The sequence below is a fragment of the Canis lupus genome, chromosome 13 (assembly GCF_048164855.1).
Source record: "Canis lupus baileyi chromosome 13, mCanLup2.hap1, whole genome shotgun sequence".
Lineage (NCBI taxonomy): Eukaryota > Metazoa > Chordata > Mammalia > Carnivora > Canidae > Canis > Canis lupus.
Genome location: NC_132850.1, coordinates 2,499,615 through 2,520,136, shown reverse-complemented (window position 1 = coordinate 2,520,136; position 20,522 = coordinate 2,499,615). Strand labels below are relative to the sequence as shown.

General features: G+C 44.8%; 1 protein-coding gene across 3 annotated transcripts in view; it reads right to left on the bottom strand.

Annotated features, from left to right (window-relative positions):
* Nucleotides 1–20,074, bottom strand: part of HIVEP3 (HIVEP zinc finger 3) — a 459,420-nt gene extending 439,346 nt beyond the window's left edge. The window contains exon 1 of one of the 3 annotated variants that reach the window (XM_072771656.1): nt 19,975–20,074. The gene's annotated coding sequence lies outside the window, so the exon portion shown is untranslated. The remainder of the gene's footprint in view (nt 1–19,974) is intronic. The other 2 variants (XM_072771652.1, XM_072771653.1) reach the window with 2 other exon arrangements.
* Nucleotides 20,075–20,522: the final 448 nt, after the last annotated feature.

Below are 20,522 nucleotides of genomic sequence, written 5' to 3'. Positions count from 1 at the left end.
AGGAAATCCCTGGGCTCCTGGCCGTCACACCAAGCCCCACGGCACCACAATCAGGGCAAAGAAATAAAAGCGAACCTCCTTTAAAAAAAATTTTTTTTTAATTTTAAAAAAAATTTTTTAAAAGCGAACCTCCTTTCCTGATTGTAATGGAGACAATCCTCAGTTCTCAAACTCAGGTGTGCAAAGCATGCGCCTTCACTGCTCTCTAATCGGCTAATATTTACTTAAACCCTCCATGTGGCAATTGCACCCAATTCCAAGTCTCTCCCCAGCCTCACCTCCACAGGGTTAGATCTAAATTCCTGGGCCTTACTCAGTGAGCGCCAAGGAGCCAGAGGCAGAGGGGCACCTGGTCCCCCAAGCCGCCCCCACCCCCCTGGCCCCTGCCCACACCTCCTCTCTCCCCTTGGATCCCTGACTGGTCCACTCAGAGGACCACAGGGCCCTCCCAAGCACAGGCCTCCTCAGCCTTCTCTAAGCCAACCTCCAAGGCCCTTGCACCTCCCAGGAGCACGTTCCCTGCCCCCTGCTGCTCAAGGACTCTGGGAAATGCTGGGGGTAGGGGGTGGGGGGCTTCTCTGCCTCCACCGAGGAAGAAGCCACCTCTGCATGGATGCTCCAGGCATTGGGAAGCAGGGTCACACCATAGTCCTGGGCTTTGCCTAAATACAGGAGCACAGCCTTCCTCCGATATCTGGATCCCCAGACTCATGAGGATTTATGGGTTTATGTGGTCACAGCCCCTGGGGATTCAGCCTAGACACAGGTGCAGCCAGCCTTGTCAGGGGCCACTGACCTGGTCCTGTCGCCCTCCTCCCATTCCCCTTCCAAGGGCACTATTACCGCCCTGGGAAAGGGGCAGGGAGATTGAGGGGGGCTAGAAAAGCCTTCTCTTGCTCAGCAGGCATCCTTCTAAATCTACTGTCTATGCACTGAGCCCTTTGGTGCCCCCCTCAGGACTGGGCTTTGGAAAATCAAAAGCCAGGCATTGATTTCTGGAATCTGCGATGGCACTTGTCCACCCCCAAGGCAATGAACGTGGAATGCCCTGGCTGCCTAGGCAGGGGGGTGTGCCATAAGTAAATGGAACCAGAGGGCCGAAAACCCAGTGAGCAACTGGAAACGGTATCCTGCCATGCTGCCCATCGTCCTCCAGCAGCCTCACAGCTATGGTGATGTTGGCTTTCCTGTTGTGCTTTGTCCCTTTGGAACTGTCCCCTTCCAAAGCCCTTAGTGAAAACATCAAATGATCACATGCTGTAATTGCTGCTTGCCCAGGGACTGGAGGAAAGAGCAAAAGGGGCTTTGGGCACATAGGGGTGAAACCGCATGAAAAGTCCAAGAACAGCAGCCAGTAGAATGTGATAGGAAGTACTGGGCAAGCATTCCATTTGTGTTGAAAAAAAAGACTTTGTATCTGGATGTACATACTTGAGCAAAATGTACAGGAAAAAAATCGTGGGGGGGGGGCACCTGGGTGGCCCAGTGGTTGAGCATTTGCCTTCAGCTGAGGTCATGACCCCGGGAGTCCTGGGATCAAGTCCCACGTCGGGCTCCCCACAGGGAGCCTGCTTCTCCCTCTGCCTGTGTCTCTGCTTCTCTCTGTGTGTCTTTCATGAATAAATAAATAAAATCTTTTAAAAAAAAAAAAAGGAAAGAAAGAAAAAGAAAGAAAGAACCGTGGGAGAGAAGTGAAACAGGGAAAAGAACTTCCCCCTTTTTCCCTCTATGCCTTATATTGTTTCAATTATTTCCAAAGCAAACGTATCTGTGTTCTGTAGAAAAATGAAAGGTAGGGTGCCTGTGGAAAAGAACCAGCAGATACAGGGAAATAGGCAAGAAGGATGGGAAAAAATGCCTTCGTTAGGGGTTTCATCCATGTCATGAAGCTGGTAAAATACAGACAGAATTTCATAGTCCTTATTAGTTATCTTTCAATTAATAAAGCAACACAAACTTGTAGGAAATTTGGAAAATGCAACGAAATATAAAAATGAAAATCATGAGTAATCTCATCCCCAGGAGACAGCCAGTGTGGACACTCTGGTCTACTTTTTACCAAACTTAACACATGTCCCATGAATATTTTCACTTATATGGGATCATTCTGTGCAAGAAATTTCATTTTGCTTTTGTGTAATTTTTGACACTTTTTCTGCCTGCTAGAGTAATATGCCCATTGTTGTAAAAAAAAAAAAATTCAGACACCTCAAGAAAGGGTATTTCTCCTAATATCCATGGTTAATAGTTTGGTGTATATTTTCCAATAAAATGTATATTTCTTTAAAGGAGATAATAAATGCTCATCAACTTACTCTTTTTATTCACCAGTCTCTCCTAGCCATCTGATTTTTTTCACTTGATACAAAGCAATATCATCCTTTCTATGGGACATAGAATATTTTATTATATAGATCATACCTATCATACCTTTTAACTAGTGCTATATTAATAGACACTTAAGATATTTCCAGTTTTATCACAAAAACTCCTTTAATGAATATTTGATCCTGATATATATAATTTCACACACTTATACAAATATTTTCTGAGATAAAATTCCTGGAAATTGATTGTGAGGTCAAATAGGATGTATGTTTTAAATTTTAAAGGACATTGCCAAACACCTCTAAAAATGCTGTAGAAATAGTTCCAACAACAGGGTATGAGAGTACTCTTCTAAAAAACCTTAGCAACACCTGGCATTATCCAGTTTTTAATATTTGATGACATGACTGGCAGACATAATATGTTATTTTACAAATATTTCCCTTAGCTTGACATTTACCTTTGGTTTAATTATAATTTTAATTGTGCCTTTTGAATGAATTTTTCGTTTTATGCAGTACAATTTAGGGTACACCAAGACTTTCAAAATGTTGACCCATATTTAATTGTGGAACTTTCATCTTATATTTAAATATTGAATCTAGCTGTAACTTGCTTGGGTTTAAGAACAGAAGTAAAGATCCAATATTGGATCTTTAAAATTGGATCCAATCCAATTTTTTTAAATCAAAAATTTAATGAAGCATAAGATACATACAGAGAAGTGCACAGAGCATAAATGTCCAGGTCGCTGAATTTTCAAAAGTAAATTTCATGCGTTCCATGCACCACACCCCTGCATGCCACACCCTGAGCTACATCGTCCAGTGCAGAAAACTGAACATAACCCATATCCAAGAAACCCCGTAAATTTCCCCTTCCAGTCATTACCCCCCCTAGGCAAGCACTATCTTGATTTATATCACCAAAAAGTAATTCTGTCTGTTTTGGTATCTGGTTTCTTTTTATCTCTGCATCATGCTCGTAAAATTCATCCATGTCTCCGTATGTAGTTATGGATAACTTATTCTTACACAGGAATAAGAATTCATACAATGGAATGTATGAATACACTATGATTTATTTATCCATTCTACTGCCTTTGGACATTTGGGTTATTTCTACTTTGAGGCTATTAATAACATAATAGGAGTGCCATGAACATTCTTAAATGACTGTTTATAACCATATATACACATCTCTCGGGTACATACTGAGGCGTGTAATTTGGAGTATGGGGTATGTGTGTTCAGCTTCAGTAGATATTACCAGTTTTCCAAAGTAGTTGTACACTCCCACCAATAATATATGAGTCAAATTCTTCATGTTCTTGTCAATACTTGATTTTACCTTTTTCATTTTGTCCATTCGAATAGATATGTAGAGATACTTATTGTGGCTTTAATTTGCATTTCTCTGAGAACAAATGAAGTTGAGTACCTTTTTTTTTTTTAAGGTTTTATTTATTTATTAGAGACAGAGAGAGAGAGGCAGAGACACAGGCAGAGGGAGAAGCAGGCTCCACACAAGGAGCCTGACATGGGACTCCATCCCGGGTCTCCAGGATCACGCCCTGGGCTGAAGGCGGCGCTAAACCGCTATGCCATTGGGGCTGCCCAGTTGAGTACCTTTTAATGTACTAATTGACCATATGAAAATCCTCTGTGCAAGCTGTTTACTTACTTTGTCCTTTTTTATCTATTTTTGTACTGAGCTACTTGCTTTTCTCTTACTGGTTTTTAGTTCTTTACAACATTTCTGCCCTATGGATTGCCCTTTCACTTTCTTCACAGTGTCTTTTGATGATCAGAAGTTTTTTTGTTTTGTTTTGTTATGTGTGGGTTTTTTTTTTTTTATTGGTGTTCAATTTACTAACATACAGAATAACACCCAGTGCCCGTCACCCATTCACTCCCACCCCCCGCCCTCCTCCCCTTCTACCACCCCTAGTTCGTTTCCCAGAGTTAGCAGTCTTTAAGTTCTGTCTCCCTTTCTGATATTTCCCACACATTTCTTCCCCCTTCCCTTATTTTCCCTTTCACTATTATTTATATTCCCCAAATGAATGAGAACATATAATGTTTGTCCTTCTCCGACTGACTTACTTCACTCAGCATAATACCCTCCAGTTCCATCCACGTTGAAGCAAATGGTGGGTATTTGTCATTTCTAATAGCTGAGTAATATTCCATTGTATACATAAACCACATCTTCTTTATCCATTCATCTTTCGTTGGACACCGAGGCTCCTTCCACAGTTTGGCTATCGTGGCCATTGCTGCTAGAAACATCGGGGTGCAGGTGTCCCGGCGTTTCATTGCATTTGTATCTTTGGGGTAAATCCCCAACAGTGCAATTGCTGGGTCGTAGGGCAGGTATATTTTTAACTGTTTGAGGAACCTCCACACAGTTTTCCAGAGTGGCTGCACCAGTTCACATTCCCACCAACAGTGTAAGAGGGTTCCCTTTTCTCCGCATCCTCTCCAACATTTGTGGTTTCCTGCCTTGTTAATTTTCCCCATTCTCACTGGTGTGAGGTGGTATCTCATTGTAGTTTTGATTTGTATTTCCCTGATGGCAAGTGATGCAGAGCATTTTCTCATATGCATGTTGGCCATGTCTATGTCTTCCTCTGTGAGATTTCTGTTCATGTCTTTTGCCCATTTCATGATTGGATTGTTTGTTTCTTTGGTGTTGAGTTTAATAAGTTCTTTATAGATCTTGGAAACTAGCCCTTTATCTGATATGTCATTTGCAAATATCTTCTCCCATTCTGTAGGTTGTCTTTGAGTTTTGTTGACTGTATCCTTTGCTGTGCAAAAGCTTCTTATCTTGATGAAGTCCCAATAGTTCATTTTTGCTTTTGTTTCTTTTGCCTTCGTGGATGTATCTTGCAAGAAGTTACTATGGCCGAGTTCAAAAAGGGTGTTGCCTGTGTTCTTCTCTAGGATTTTGATGGAATCTTGTCTCACATTTAGATCTTTCATCCATTTTGAGTTTATCTTTGTGTATGGTGAAAGAGAGTGGTCTAGTTTCATTCTTCTGCATGTGGATGTCCAATTTTCCCAGCACCATTTATTGAAGAGACTGTCTTTCTTCCAGTGGATAGTCTTTCCTCCTTTATCGAATATTAGTTGCCCATAAAGTTCAGGGTCCACTTCTGGATTCTCTATTCTGTTCCACTGATCTATGTGTCTGTTTTTGTGCCAGTACCACACTGTCTTGATGACCACAGCTTTGTAGTACAACCTGAAATCTGGCATTGTGATGCCCCCAGATATGGTTTTCTTTTTTAAAATTCCCCTGGCTATTCGGGGTCTTTTCTGATTCCACACAAATCTTAAAATAATTTGTTCTAACTCTCTGAAGAAAGTCCATGGTATTTTGATAGGGATTGCATTAAACGTGTATATTGCCCTGGGTAACATTGACATTTTTACAATATTAATTCTGCCAATCCATGAGCATGGAATATTTTTCCATCTCTTTGTGTCTTCCTCAATTTCTTTCAGAAGTGTTCTATAGTTTTGAGGGTATAGATCCTTTACATCTTTGGTGAGGTTTATTCCTAGGTATCTTATGCTTTTGGGTGCAATTGTAAATGGGATTGACTCCTTAATTTCTCTTTCTTCAGTCTCATTGTTAGTGTATAGAAATGCCACTGACTTCTGGGCATTGATTTTGTATCCTGCCACGCTACCGAATTGCTGTATGAGTTCTAGCAATCTTGGGGTGGAGACTTTTGGGTTTTCTATGTAGAGTATCATGTCATCGGCGAAGAGGGAGAGTTTGACTTCTTCTTTGCCAATTTGAATGCCTTTAATGTCTTTTTGTTGTCTGATTGCTGAGGCTAGGACTTCCAGTACTATGTTGAATAGCAGTGGTGAGAGTGGACATCCCTGTCTTGTTCCTGATCTTAGGGGAAAGGCTCCCAGTGCTTCCCCATTGAGAATGATATTTGCTGTGGGCTTTTCATAGATAGCTTTTAAGATGTCGAGGAATGTTCCCTCTATCCCTACACTCTGAAGAGTTTTGATCAGGAATGGATGCTGTATTTTGTCAAATGCTTTCTCTGCATCCAATGAGAGGATCATATGGTTCTTGGTTTTTCTCTTGCTGATATGATGAATCACATTGATTGTTTTACGGGTGTTGAAGTGTGGGTTTTTTTTAAGATTTTATTTATTTATTCATGAGAGACACACACACAGAGAGGCAGAGACACAGGCAGAGGGAGAAGCAGGCTCCGTGCAGGGAGCCCGATGTGGGACTCGATCCCGGAACTCCAGGATCACACCCCGGGCCGAAGGCGGCACCCGGGCTGCCCCTGATCATTAATTTTTTATTTCAATCTAATCTAGTTTATCAATATTTCCCTCTATAGTTAGTGCTTTTGTGTCTTCTTTAAAAGATGTTTGCTATCCCAAGGTTACACAGATATTCTCTTATGTTTCCTCCTAAGACCTTTATTGTCTTACCTGTCATAGTTAGATCTACAATGCAGCTGGAATTAATTTTGTGAATGGTTTGAAGAAGAGATCAAGATTCACTTTTTCCATATGGACATTAAATTGAACCAGCACCATTTATTGAAAAGACACTCTCTTCTACATTTCAGGATTACCTTTGTTGCAAATCAGGTGATCATATAAGGATCTCTTCCTAAATTTCCTAATATGTTCCATTGGGCCCTTTGTGTATTCTGGCACAAATACCACAGCTTTAATTACTATAGCTTTATAATAAGTCTAGATGTCTTGGGCAGCCCGGGTGGCTCAGCGGTTTAGCGCTGCCTTCAGTCCAGGGCCTGATCCTGGGGTCCTGGGATCGAGTCCCAGGTCGAGCTCCCTTCATGGAGCCTGCTTCTCCCTCTGCCTGTTTCTCTGCCTCTCTCTCTCTGTGTTCCTCTCATGAGTAAATAAAGGAAATCTTAAAAAAAAAAATGTCTAGATGTCTGGTAGTGGAAGTTCTCTCAGCTTTGTTCTTATTCCTCATGATTGTCTTAGCTAATTTTGCCTCTTTTCCTTTCCATACAAATTTCACAGTTCAGATAATGTCCCTTTAAAAGTCTTTTATAATTTTGAATGGTTTACATAAATTTGGGGGAACTGACATCTTTACCACATTGAGTCATCCAGTCTATGAACATAGTATATCTCCCCATCTACTAAAGTCTTATTTAATTTCTCTCAATATATATTCTTATTTTCAGTGTAGAGATATTGTACATCTCTATTACATTTATACCTATAAATTTGGTGTTTTTGAGGCTATTGTAAATGGTATCATTTTTTAAAATTTGTTTACTATTCTTCGTTACTAGTATACAGAAATACAACTGATTTTTATATGTTGATCTTGTATCCATCAGCCTTGCTAAATTTTCTTATTAATTCCAAGAGTTTATCTAAAGATTCTTTTGGATTTTCTGGATACACAATCATGTTACATCCTAATTGTGACAATTTTATTACTTTCTCTGCCCTTGCTGCCACGGCTAGCGGTTCTAATGCAATAATAAATAGAATTCATGCTAGCAGACATCCCAGAGAGAAAGAAGGCTTTCAACATTCCACCATTAAGTATGATGTTTAAGTTATTTGTAGGCACTCATTATCAGATAAAGAATTTCCCTTGCTAAGACTTATTCTTTTTATCATGAATCAATGCTGAATTTTATCTAATCTTTTTCCGCATTTATTGAGATTACTGTATGTATTTTCTCCTTATTCTGTTATTGTGAATTATCCTCATTTTCAAATATTAAACTACTTGTAAATTCCTGAAACCTGTCCCATTGGTTATGGCATATTATCCTTTTTATACATTATTGAATTCATTTTGATTATATTTTGTTTAGGATTTCTGTATCAATGTCCATGAGAGGGTTCAGTCTTTAATTTCCTTTTCTTGTGATGTCTTCATCAGGTTTTGATACAAAGATTTTTCTTAAGAATGAGTGAGCACATGTTACACTTTTTTTCTATTCTCTGGGGAAATGTGTAAGATTGGTGTTATTACTTCATTTAAACATTGGGAAGACTTTACCAGAGAGACCATATAGACCTACAGAGCCTCTTTGGTTGGTTGGTTGGTTGGTAGTAATGTCTTTAATAACGAATTCAATTCTTTAATAGATCTAGTTCCATTCAGATTTTCAATTTCTTCTTGTGTTGGTTTTGATATGTCAGGCTTTAAAGAAATTTGTTTTTTCATCTAAATTGTCAAATATGTTCACATAAAATTGTTCATAACATCCCCTTATTAATAATCTATTTCAGGGGTGTCTGTCTGGCTCAGTTGGTAGAGCATGCATCTCTCGATCTCAAGGTCATGAGTTCAAGCCCCATGTTGGGCATGGAGCCTACTTAAGAAAATAGTAATAACAATCTATTTTATCTTTAAATGCCTAATCACTTTCTCAAAACCACTTGTTAAATAATATGTCTCTTAGAAACTATGATATGCCACCTCTATCATTCATGAATTTCATTTAATAAGCCATTCAAAAATATGTATCAGCTCAAATCATGACCCAGACATTATTCCAGTGCTGGGAATAAGCATTAAATAAGACAACATTCCTACTATACAAAGTTTAAACTTAGTGAAGAAAACAGACAACGAACAAGATCATGACAAGTATTCTGAGGAACAGAGCAGGATAAGGTTGTGAGGAGGGGGAAGGCAAGGACTATTTACATGCAAGAATCAGAGGAGGTCTCTTTGAAGAGGTTATATCTGTCATAGACCTGAATGACATGATGGAATGAGCCATAACAAGATCAGAAGGAAGAACGGCAAAGGCCCTATGGTAGTAATGTACTTGGGAAGGTCCAGAAAGAGCAAAGAGGCCAGTGTAACCGTAGCAGAGTAAGTGAGAGAGAAAGAAGCATAAGATAAATTTAGAAACCTAGGTAGGAGCCAGATTGTACACAGTCCTATAGACTCTGATAATGATTTGGGGTATTCTAAATGTAATGAGAAAACACTGGTTTTAAGCAGGCATGTAACGTGATATCTTTTATGTTTTAAAAGACTTCTCTAGGGGCGCCTAGGTGGCTCCATCAGTGAAGCATCCAGCTTTTAATTTAAGCCCAGATCATGACCTCAGGATTGTGAGATCCAGCCCCACACTGAGCTCCAGCACTGGGTGTAGAACCTGCCTTAGATTATCTCTCTCCCTCCCCTTCTGCCCCTCTAAAAAAGGAAGAGGGAAAAAATTTATATAAAATTTATAAAATTTTATATAAATATACTTTATGTATAAAATTTAATTTTATTAAATTTTCTAAAAAGACTCCTCTAACCATGTGTGTAGAATAGAATGAGGGAGGCTATTGTAATAATCCAAGCAAAGGATGGTCATGACTTGGATGATGGTGGGAACAGCTGAGGCCAGGCTAAGTGCTCAGATGCAGTCCATGTTTTGAAGGCAGAGGCGACAGGACTTCCTATTGGCCTAAATGTGGGAGTCATAGGAAAGAGAAGATTCAAGGATAACTTCAAGGTTTGGGGTCTGAACAACTGGGTAGATGGCGGTGCCCTTCTACAAGCCTGAGAATAAAGGAAAAGGTTCGGAGTAGGGAGTTCAAAATCAGGACTTTGGTATAAGACATGTTAAGTTTCAGATCTTGTCAAATGCTCCAGTATAGAATCAAAGTGGGCAAATGAATACATGGGTCTAAACTTCAGAAGAATGATGAAAACCGGAGATATAAATTTAGGAGTCATGTACAAATAGATATTTGATACCATAAAACAGGATAAATTCATCTAAGAATGGAGAAGAGTCCAAGGCCTGAGCCTGCAATACTCCCAACTTTAAAAACTGGAAAGATAAAAAAAAAAAAAAAAAAAAAAAAACTGGGAAGAGAGAATCCGCAGCAAAGATGACTGAGGAGCATCCAATCCAATGAGGTGAAATCTCCATATGTGTGTGTTTCTGAATTTAATACTCTTCTTTCCTGATCTTTCTGTCAATCCTTGTATCAGTTTTGAGTCCTTCAATTCCAACAAACAATCCAACTCCAATAAGCTTAGGCCATGAAAGAAAAACCGGGGATGGCTCTAATAGTGTCACTTGGATGCAGTTTCTCTGCTATGCTTTCCAACATGGTGGCTTTGTAGTTGGTTTCATGTAATAATGACAAGGCGGGGGTCCCACAACAAGAGGAGGGTCACAATAGCAATCTGGAACCACCTCAAACCAAATTCATGGCTGCAGTTCTGTAAAATCAAGGTGGTAAAAAAAAACAGTCCTCAAAATCTATGCAAAGGCTGGCCAGTGATCACAACCCACCTCTTCCTTTTTGTCTTGCTCTTCTTTTTGTCTTGGGAAACCTCTACTATCTCTAAGTAAAACCACTTAGAGATGGTTTTACTTCTGGTTCACCTTTACCCTGAGTAGTTCCAGCTTTATATGGAAATAGTCTCCTATGAGACTCTCCACCTTGGGCAAGCTACAGACTTTGACTTCTAACCTCCTTGCCCTGCGAGGCTGCCAAAACCAAAGCCCTATTTTATTAGAATCAACAAACATTCTCAGGGCAAAAGCGACTGAAGCCTTCTAGTGACCTGCACATCCCTCTCGGTTCCCATCAGACCATAGATTTCCACTTGATTGCCCCTTTTTCTCTTCTCAGTTCTTTAGTGCTTTTAAGGAAATTTAATTTTTTCTAATTTAAAAAATATACCCAAATATTTTAATAGTTTTCAGCGGGAACTTTGGTCCACATAACCCTGCCTACCATTATCAGAAGAAAAAAAAAAAAAGGCTACCATTTCCTTCTTTGTTACCATTGAAGGAGTTAGTTTTCCTTGGCAGTTACAGTATTTGCATGAGGTTCCTCTAGCCAGGGGAGGGGAGGACGACCACGATACTCTTTCAAATGAGCTATTTTTTTGCAATCCAAAGGCTGTCTTCCTCCCTGCCTCCCACAGAGACAGAACAGTCCCCATAAACATGGTAGCTCACAGGTGTGGTTCTCCAGGTAACCCCATTTCTTTGGCTTCTTTGACCCAAACTAGGAAGGTATATTCCTTCAGCTACACCCAGTTCCCAACAGTTGCTACAAGCAAGGGATATAGCTTTTTCACATCAGGTTGCACTTTTTACCTTAAAGAGCATGATTTTCTAGAACTTTCTGAGATCTGTAGCTACAGGGCTCTCTCACCATCTCCATGCTGCCTCTCTTCATTTCCTCCCACATGGCTGCCACCTGACCTCATCAATTCAGGATATTCTTCACACACATTTTGAAGCCTATGAATTAAATTTCTCTCCTAATTTTGCCAAAAGTAGAATAGTTTGCAAGGTTTTCATTATTATTTTTTCACCTTCCTTTGTTGCTTTTGAATGTTTTTCAGGAAAAGAAGGGGAAATGCCAACTAACACAGCAATGTTTTTATTCAAAGGTTGGACTCATCTTGACTCCTCTCTTTCTCTCACATCTAATACCAAATATGTCCTCGAGTCCGGTCAATTCTACCTTCAAAATATATTCAGAACTTGTCCACTTCTCACCACCTCCACCTCCACCCAAGTCGAAACCACCATTGTATTTTATCTGGACTATCGCACTGCCTCCTAATTAGTTGTCCTGGATTCACCTTAGCTGCCTTACTGTCTATTGTCTATACAGTATTTACATTTTTCAAAACAGAAGCCAGATCATGCCACCTGTGCTCAAAAATCTTCCAATGGAAAAGAAAAAAAAAAAGAAAAAAAAAAATCTTCCAATGGCTTCCTATCTCAGTAGAATAAAATCAGTCTTTAATAGAGATATGAGGCCCTACATTCTCTCCCAGTATTCATTGCATTCCAGCCACAATATACCCTCCTTGCTATTCTTCAAATAAGTCAAGCATACTCCTACCTCAGGGCCTTTGTACTTGTTGAACGCTCCGCAGGGAACGCAGCACCCCTGGGTCTCCTCATGGCTTACACCTCTCCTCATTCACATCTCTGCTCAAATATCACTGCATCAAGAGGTCTTCCTTGAACACCCTCTCTACCATAACAGCATTACCTCCAACATCCACTCTGTTTCCCTACTCAGTTTATATTTCTTCCTTGCACTTATCACCACCTTATATACTTTACGTTACTTCCTTTTTTGTTCGGAGTTGTTTTTTCCCCACACCCAAATATAAGCTCTATGAGAACAAGGCCATTGTCTGGTTTTATTCACTGATCTATCACAAGAATCTAGAATGGTGCCTGGCCCTATAGCAAACACTCAATAAATACCACTGAGTGAATGCAGTGGCTACAGAGGAACCCACTGCAGGAAGGATAGGGAAAGTAGAGACCAGGCAACTCCGCCGCCCTCTCTGCTGCCAGGCGCTCTCTCACCTGCCTGCCATCCAGCTTCTTTGCTCACTCATCTATCTTTCTGCTGTCACTGCTGTCAGCCCGAATCTAGAAGTCCTTCCTGCCTGAGGATCCTCAGCTCAACCGATTCAGTGTCCAAATCCCAGATATCTAATTGGTCCCCCTTAGTCCAAGAACCCATCCAGAATCCAATTAGCCATTGCTGGGGGGCAGAAGGAGAGGGTGGATGTGTCTGTTCACATGCCAAGTAGAGCCACCCTCTCTAGGCACCCTGCAAAGCGGAAAAATTGCTGGGGATCATTAATTTACATACAGAACAAGCCTCCACTAAAGCATCCCTGCCACCAGCAGAGAACATGTGCCTAACTTCCATAAGGGTGCCTCTAACTCAAATGCCCTCCGAGTCCTGGCGAGCAACACAAATGAGTGAAGAGGGCAGGGTGGCAAGACGGCAAGCTGGGAGCAGCCGCTGTTCCTGACTATTGCCAGGGAGGAATGCAGGCCTGGTGGTGCCCCGTCTTCTGAGGGTTCCCGAGAAGCCAAGAAATTGGGGAATCTCAGTGTGAAATCTACTACTTTCTAAATGATGACAATTAATCCAGTTTTTAAAAAATAAAACACTGTGCAGACCAAATAAAACACATCTGCTGACCAAATCTGGCTCAGGGCTACCAGTGTGTGATTCTGTTTTATACAGTCAGCTCAAAAATAGGACACAAGTAATTTATCACACTCAAAAGCAATGTTTCCCAGGGGGATTCAGAGTGAGGATTTCATTAGCTGGAGTAACCAGGCCTCTCAGCCCCCTTCACAGCACCTGCCCCGGCCTCTCCACCAACGCTCCTACAAACTCCCACCAACTTCTCACTGGGAGAGACAGGGTCTAGTGGAAACCACTCGGCTTCAGAATCAAGCAAACCTGGATTCAAAGCCGGGGCTACCTCCTGACATTCCTTAACCTTGTCTAGGCCTCAGTTTCTTCCTCTGCAAAGTGGGAATACTAAGTCCCACGTGGCAGGGTCCTAAGGAACAGAGTTAATGTAAGCAAAGTGCCTGCAACCTAACAGAGGCACAGAGTAAATGACCCCTGGTAACAGATTAGGAGCTGCTTTCCCCACAGAAAGGTGGGGAAAATCCACAACTGCAGGTACAGGATATTCATAATAAGCTGATGCCACCTAAACTTCTATGTGGAATAAAAAAAAAATGTATTTAGCAAGGCAAATAAGGATGGGAAATACAGCCCTTCAGGACTCCAGAAGCTCACACTAAAGTAGCTGCTTGTGAACCTCGTCCAGAGCATCTACATTTACAGAAGCCAGCACTAATTAAAATTCGTAGACATCAATTATCTGATTATCCAAGAACTCTCTCAACTTTTTTTTTTTTTTTTTTTTTTTTTTTTTTTTTTTAATTTTTATTTATTTATGATAGTCACAGAGAGAGAGAGAGAGAGAGGCAGAGACACAGGCAGAGGGAGAAGCAGGCTCCATGCACCGGGAGCCCGATGTGGGATTCGATCCCGGGTCTCCAGGATCGCGCCCTGGGCCAAAGGCAGGCGCCAAACCGCTGCGCCACCCAGGGATCCCTCTCTCAACTTTTAAAGTCATTCTTTGTATGCATATTTCAACACAACACCCAAGTCAAGTAAACACATGCCACTTCTCCAACGGCCTAAAAAGATTTTTTTTAATTAAAAAATCAAAACTTTAATTCTATAGCTCTGGGAGACACAACTTAGAAAAGAAAGCCGTGTTTGCAAAGGGTAAACCTTAATGCCATCCCCATCTGGTGTGGACTGCCAGTGACTACACTGGGACAGCCCTCCATCTACCAACAAACACGGGGAAGCAGCCACTGCAAACAAGGATCTGCAACCACTGGCAATCCTGCCTCCTTCTCCCACCCCTACCCTGCCCTGTGCTTTCCAGGGAGGGGGCAGGCAGTGAAGACCACCCCTGCCCCAGGCCAGAACCAGATGCCCACACAGAACACTTGACTTCATACCACACAGCACCCAGCAAGTGAGTCATGAAAGAAGGGGTCATCCTATGAGGAAGTGCCCTCCAGGAACCAAGGGGAGCCTCAACTGCGAAATCCAGAAACATTTCTACCAGCAGAGACTCAAAGCAGGCTTGTCCACCCATGAGGCTTAAAAAGAAACTTGTCCCTAATCGCCTGTACTCTCCCGCCAAGAGGCGCTGAGCTCTTCCACCCCAGATACACCCAGGCCTATTCCTAGGTCCTAGGGCTCTCAGAATCCTACATGTCCAGGATCCACTGTGCTCCAGGGAGACCCAAGCACCGGAAAATCACTTCCCTCCTTCACTGCCAAGCCTCTCCTAGGAGGCAGGTGATCAGGAATTACATAAGCCATTTTCTAGATTAAATAAAAAAAAAAAAAAAAAAAAAAAGGTGGGGGGGTCAGGAGTCTAAGACGGGTGGAATAAAATTGAAGCTCTGCCAGGGGCTGACAATCCTTGAAGCTGGGCATCGGGTGAACAGGGGTCCTCTTTTCTCTATTTGCATCTATGTTTAAAATGTACCATAATAAACAAGTTGTTAAAGGGGTGTGGCGAGAGGACACTAGTTACAACCTGAAAACAAAACCAAGTGTCCTTTGCTCTCCACCCTGTGTTTGAACACAGAAAAATCTGGGAAGTCCTCAGCCTCTCAGATCCACAGGCCGGAGGGTTCATGCACTCCCAGGGCAGAGACAGCAACTTCTAAAGCACCACACATCACACTCGCTGTCCTCAACAAAATCACCTTTGAAAAACTCCCTAGAACTTTTCAAAATGATTCTGGCACGACCCAGCTTCCCTTCTTGGCCTGCAAACCTTCTGCCTCCAGAAATCACCCCTACAGCCTCATCCCACTACAAGGGCCTCTACTTCCTGTTCCAAACTAGTGTGTTGAGCAATCTAGCTATTGAAATAGCTCCTGGGTGGCAGACAAATGCCTGTGTTCCAGCAGCTCGTTTAGCTGATTCTCCTTCCTGGGGGCCAGAAGCCAGGGTACCATTATCACTTTCAGGAAGTCAAGGAACACTTCGTATAACCTCCTTCTTCTCCTTTCTCCTTCCTTTCTCCTTTCTTTCTCCCTTCTCCTTCTCTTTCTTCTTCTTCTTTTCCTGTAACTTCAACTTGCTCCTCATAAGAAATTGTTTTTATGATCTAAAGTGGATTTTGTCAATCTCAACACTGTTGAGATTGGCATTTGGGGTTACTAATTCCCGGTCTGGGGGGGGGGGGCATCCTGTGCACTGTAGGATGCTCAGCAGCATCCCTAGCCCCCACCCACTAAATGCCAGGAGCTCATACCCCAGTTGTGACAACCCAGAATGTCCCAGACATTGCCCCCACGTTCCCTAGGGAGCAAAACTGCCCCTGTTTGAGAATCACAGGTTTAAAAGATATTGAAAACCCAAGACCAATTATTGTCCTGGGAAAAAAAAATTGAGGTTATACAATTTATTTCCACAGGCACTATTAGATAATATATGTCAACATATAAATTGGTAAATATGAATATTCAAGACATGCTGCATCCTAAGCCGGAAACACATAAATTAACAAGAGAAAATTCAACTTATAATACTCCTGACTACTTTTCCTGTCTTTGTGGTTTCCTGCGTAAATCTTGGTTCCTCCAAATTATTCTGTTTGCCTGTCAATGTGGTAATCATTTCACCCAGGCCTCCTCTGAAGTGCCCCATCATCTGCCTTAGAAGGAAAAATTTCTAATGACCCTGAGCACTCCCCAAGGTGGGCTGGCTCTCCAGCACTTATTTTACAGGTGTCATGGGAAAACAGAATCCCCCCAAAGAAGGTTTCCTAACGAAATGACAAAGACAGCATCACCAACAGGTCAGGTACAACTCCAGATAACACCTGATTCCCACCGTGACCAAGAAGCACCAGACACCACTGGCGGAGCCCAAGGAGTCTGCAACTCCCACAGGGACTCCAACCCCCACAGGGAAATACTGTTACATTTCTTCATTAGGCAGAGGGAGTTTCCCACTGTATTTAAATGGGACACTCCCTTCTAGAGAAGAAAGAAAATCTGTTTCCAGTCTACAGGGGCCTTCCCATTAAGCCCCAGTCTATTATCCAGCTTTGGGGAACAAAGGTAGCTGTCTCCCCTGCCCACCCCATCACACTCCCCAGCTCCATTCGGGGGTTCTCCAATGCCCCCACCCCACCCCACCCCAGGGAGACACTGACTTGTTCTCCCCCTCTGACGCTTGTGGACAGTCAAGCACTGGGAGGGAGAGGGGGTGGATTCCGTCTTTTGGGGTCCATTCCTCCCTCTGTTACCCCAAAGTCACTGCCTGTCTCAGTCTGGACCACCCCAATCCTAGATTCTGACCAAGGCTTCCTACCTATCTCCCTGGTTTCACACTTCCCTTCTAATCCAGGTTTTATGCCAATGATGATCCATCAAGAGCACAAGCCAGAAGGGCCCAGAATCCTTCTGTGGGTTCCCATTCCCTGTCACTGGATACAATTCCAACTTCTTTGGTGCACAGATTTGTGAAGCCCATCCAATGTCTGACCCACAAGGTGTCCGAGTAGGAGCAGGATGAGCACTGAGTGGGAGGGATTTACCCACTGGATTTATGGGCAGATGGAAGGGGAAAAGAGAGGAGGGAGGAGGGTGTCAAACTCAATGACCCTAAAGTTCCCTTTCAATCCTGACTTCTTGTGATTCTGAGAACTCCTGGGTCCACCACTCAGAGCCTCCCATCATCGGACCCCAAGCCTCCTGCAAAGTAATGCCACACTGTCCCCCACAAATGCCCCTCACACAGGACGGGACCTGGTTACCTCACTTCTACAGGATGACTTCTTTCCTGGTCGGCTTTCATTCTCCTCATTACAAAAGGAATGATGCTGGTGGCAACAGAATAAAATAATAGAGGAGTATTTAAGATGAAATCTCTCAACCATTACACTCCCATAATAGCCCCTAGCAGCCCAGAGTGCTGGGTATGCCCCTGTTCCTTCCCCATCACACACACACACACACACACACACACACACACACAACACTAGTTTGAAACTTGATCTTACACAGTGCCTTAGGGAGGAGGACATTTAATTCTGACGTGCACTCACTCATCTCTCCAGCACCCCATGAGGTTAAGTCTAGTTAGTTCATCTGCTTCGACTGCTGCTGTTCCACCAATGAGGGAATACAAAGCAGGAGAGTGTGCATCCTGCTGGAAATCACACATGAGCTGCAGCAGAGTTAAGACCACAACAAGAAAAAAAAAAAATAAGAAGACAAAAAAATAAAAATAAATAAAAATAAAAATAAAAAAGACCACAAGAACCCGTAACCCAGTGTCTGCTGCTGCGCCATAAAGCACTCTTCACCCACGCTACAGAATGCAATGTCCTACAGACAGAAGGCAGAAATAAATACCTGTTGAAAGAATAATCTACGGAGGCAGGATAGCACAGTGGTTGGTTAAGTACTTGGACTCTGAACTCAGGCTGTCTAGGTTAGACTCCAGCTGTCATCTACCCCACTGTGCCACCTGAGTCCATCAACGGGACCTCAATTTCAGCATCTGAAACATGAGGTCATGACAGTACTTCCCTTACAAGGTCACTGTGAGAACGGGAAAGCACCCAAAACAGTGTCTGGTACGTGTGCTCATAAAATCAGCATCAACAGCTCTCACAGAAGCCCCGAAACACAATAAATGTCACCCTTCTTAAAATGTAGGCCGGCAAATCAAAACCACATCTTGTTAGCTCCATACCTTGTCCCAAAAGAAATCAGCATGGGGAAGAAACTCAGATGATACAACTCGAAAAAATATCTAAGTGACCCAGTGACTGCAACCCAGTGACTACTCCAGGGAGGAATGACCTCAGAGATCAGTAACACCTACTGCACCGAAGAATTAAAAAAAAAAAAAAAAAAAAAAAAACCTTAACAGCCTTTAACAGTCATTATCCAAGTAAAGTGGGCTGCAAATCTGTTGGAGAACTGTTTTTGCCGTGATAATATTTCTAGTGCCTTGCTGCTTCTATACTAAACGTACTGGTGTTGCAGAACTGGCATGCTAATAGAATGATCATTGTAGGAACACTATTAACATGAATTAGACATTATTAAAGATTCAACGCTAGGACAGTGCCTCATTACAGAAGTTTCGGGCTGTATTGCTTAATGGGCAGATAAAAGTGCTAATTCTTAAGCCCACTCGTGGAGGATGTCTCCAGGCAGGTGTGGAAACCACAGGTAGCAAGAGGTCTAGGGACTAGAGGAGGAGCCGCCTTGCCAACCCCGGTGGACACAGTCCTATACGGGGAAGATGGGGACGGGACAGGAAGAGCCAAGGTTCCCTGCACAGGAGGGGTCACCTGGTGAAGCAGACAAGTATCCAAACTTGCCTGAGTCTCAGGTTGGTTGGTTTTCCCTGAGCCACTGCCTCGGCAACACTTCTGAAACCTCCTCTGCCTGCGTGAAGACGATCGGGGACCCTCAACACACGGCGTGAGCGAGAAGCACAGGAAAGCGACCCCTTCCCGGGCCACCAGAGGACCTGAGCAGCTCTCCCGCCTGCACCTCGGCCCAGAGCATCCCCCTGCAAGCAGCCTCAAGCTCTCGGGGGGGGGGGGGGGGGGGGGGCTCTTGCAGAGTTGCTAGACCCGAGGCATTAGCCACGCGCTTCAGGATCTGTTTTGCAAAGCACCTGGCCAGGTATCAACTGTCGGGGAAACGCTAAGGCCGTTCGCCTACCTGGTCTGAATGTCAATGCTAAATTAGGAACGGGAGCAGCGCCGAGCGGGAGGGGAGGCTGAGCCGCCCGGGCCGCTGCAGCCCCGGGGCCGGGCTCCCGGCAGGACTTCGGGGAGGGCGACCTGGGCCGGAGCCGCCCCGGGAAAGGCGACGCCGCGCGCCGGGCGCATCCTCGCGGCCCGGCCTCGGTCTCCGCGCAGCCCCGGGGGATGTGCACGGGCGCCGGCCACAGAGTGAAACTTTGCGGGTCCCCGCGGGCGCGTCGCGGGGACAGGTGGGGACCCCCGCCCGCCGCCCCTGCGATTGTGTAACCGGCCGGGGGGCGCGCACGGCCCCGCCCCCGCCCCCGCCCCACGCCCGGCTGCGGAGCGCGGCCCCGGCACCCGCTGCAGCGCGCAGCCCGGGCCGCGGGGGGGGCGTCGGACCGCCCCCCGGGACCGCCCCCGGCCGGCGGGGAGCCGCGGCGCTGACACGGCCCGGAGGGGGCGCCCGCGCGGCGGAGCGAGCGGAGGAGGGGGCGCCGGGGCTCGGCAGGCGGCCGGCCTTACCTGCGCCCGGGCCGGCACGGCGGGACGCGGCTCGGGATGCCGGGGCGGCGGGCGGCGGGCGGCAGCGCGGGCGGCCACCGGGCCACGGCGGGTACGGAACGGCGGCGGCGGCGGCGGCGGCGGCGGCGGCGGCGGGCGCGGGACTGACAGCCCCAGGCCCCGCCCCCGGGCCCCGGGCCCCGCCCCCCGCGGCCGCGCGGCTGGCCCCGCCCCCTCCGCCCTCCGCGGGGTCAGGCTCGGTCCACCAGCCGGGCGGGCGGGGGCGCTCGCTTCCGATTGGCCCGAGGGACGCCCGCCCCGCCCACTCCCCGCCCCCTCCGCGGCCCGGAGCGGCGCATGCGCGGTGCTGGCGGGCTGGGTCCCCCGCGGCGGGCGCCGGCCGGGCGTCCTCGCCGGTCCGGGGCGGCCGGGAGCCCCGGGTGGCCCGAGGAGCCGGGAGTCAGGCCCACACTACGGGGTGCATGGTCCGCAGTCACCTGGAAACGAGTCGACGGGAGGCAACCAAACCGGAGTGGGCCAGGCTCTACCCAGAGGAGACCCCAAGATGT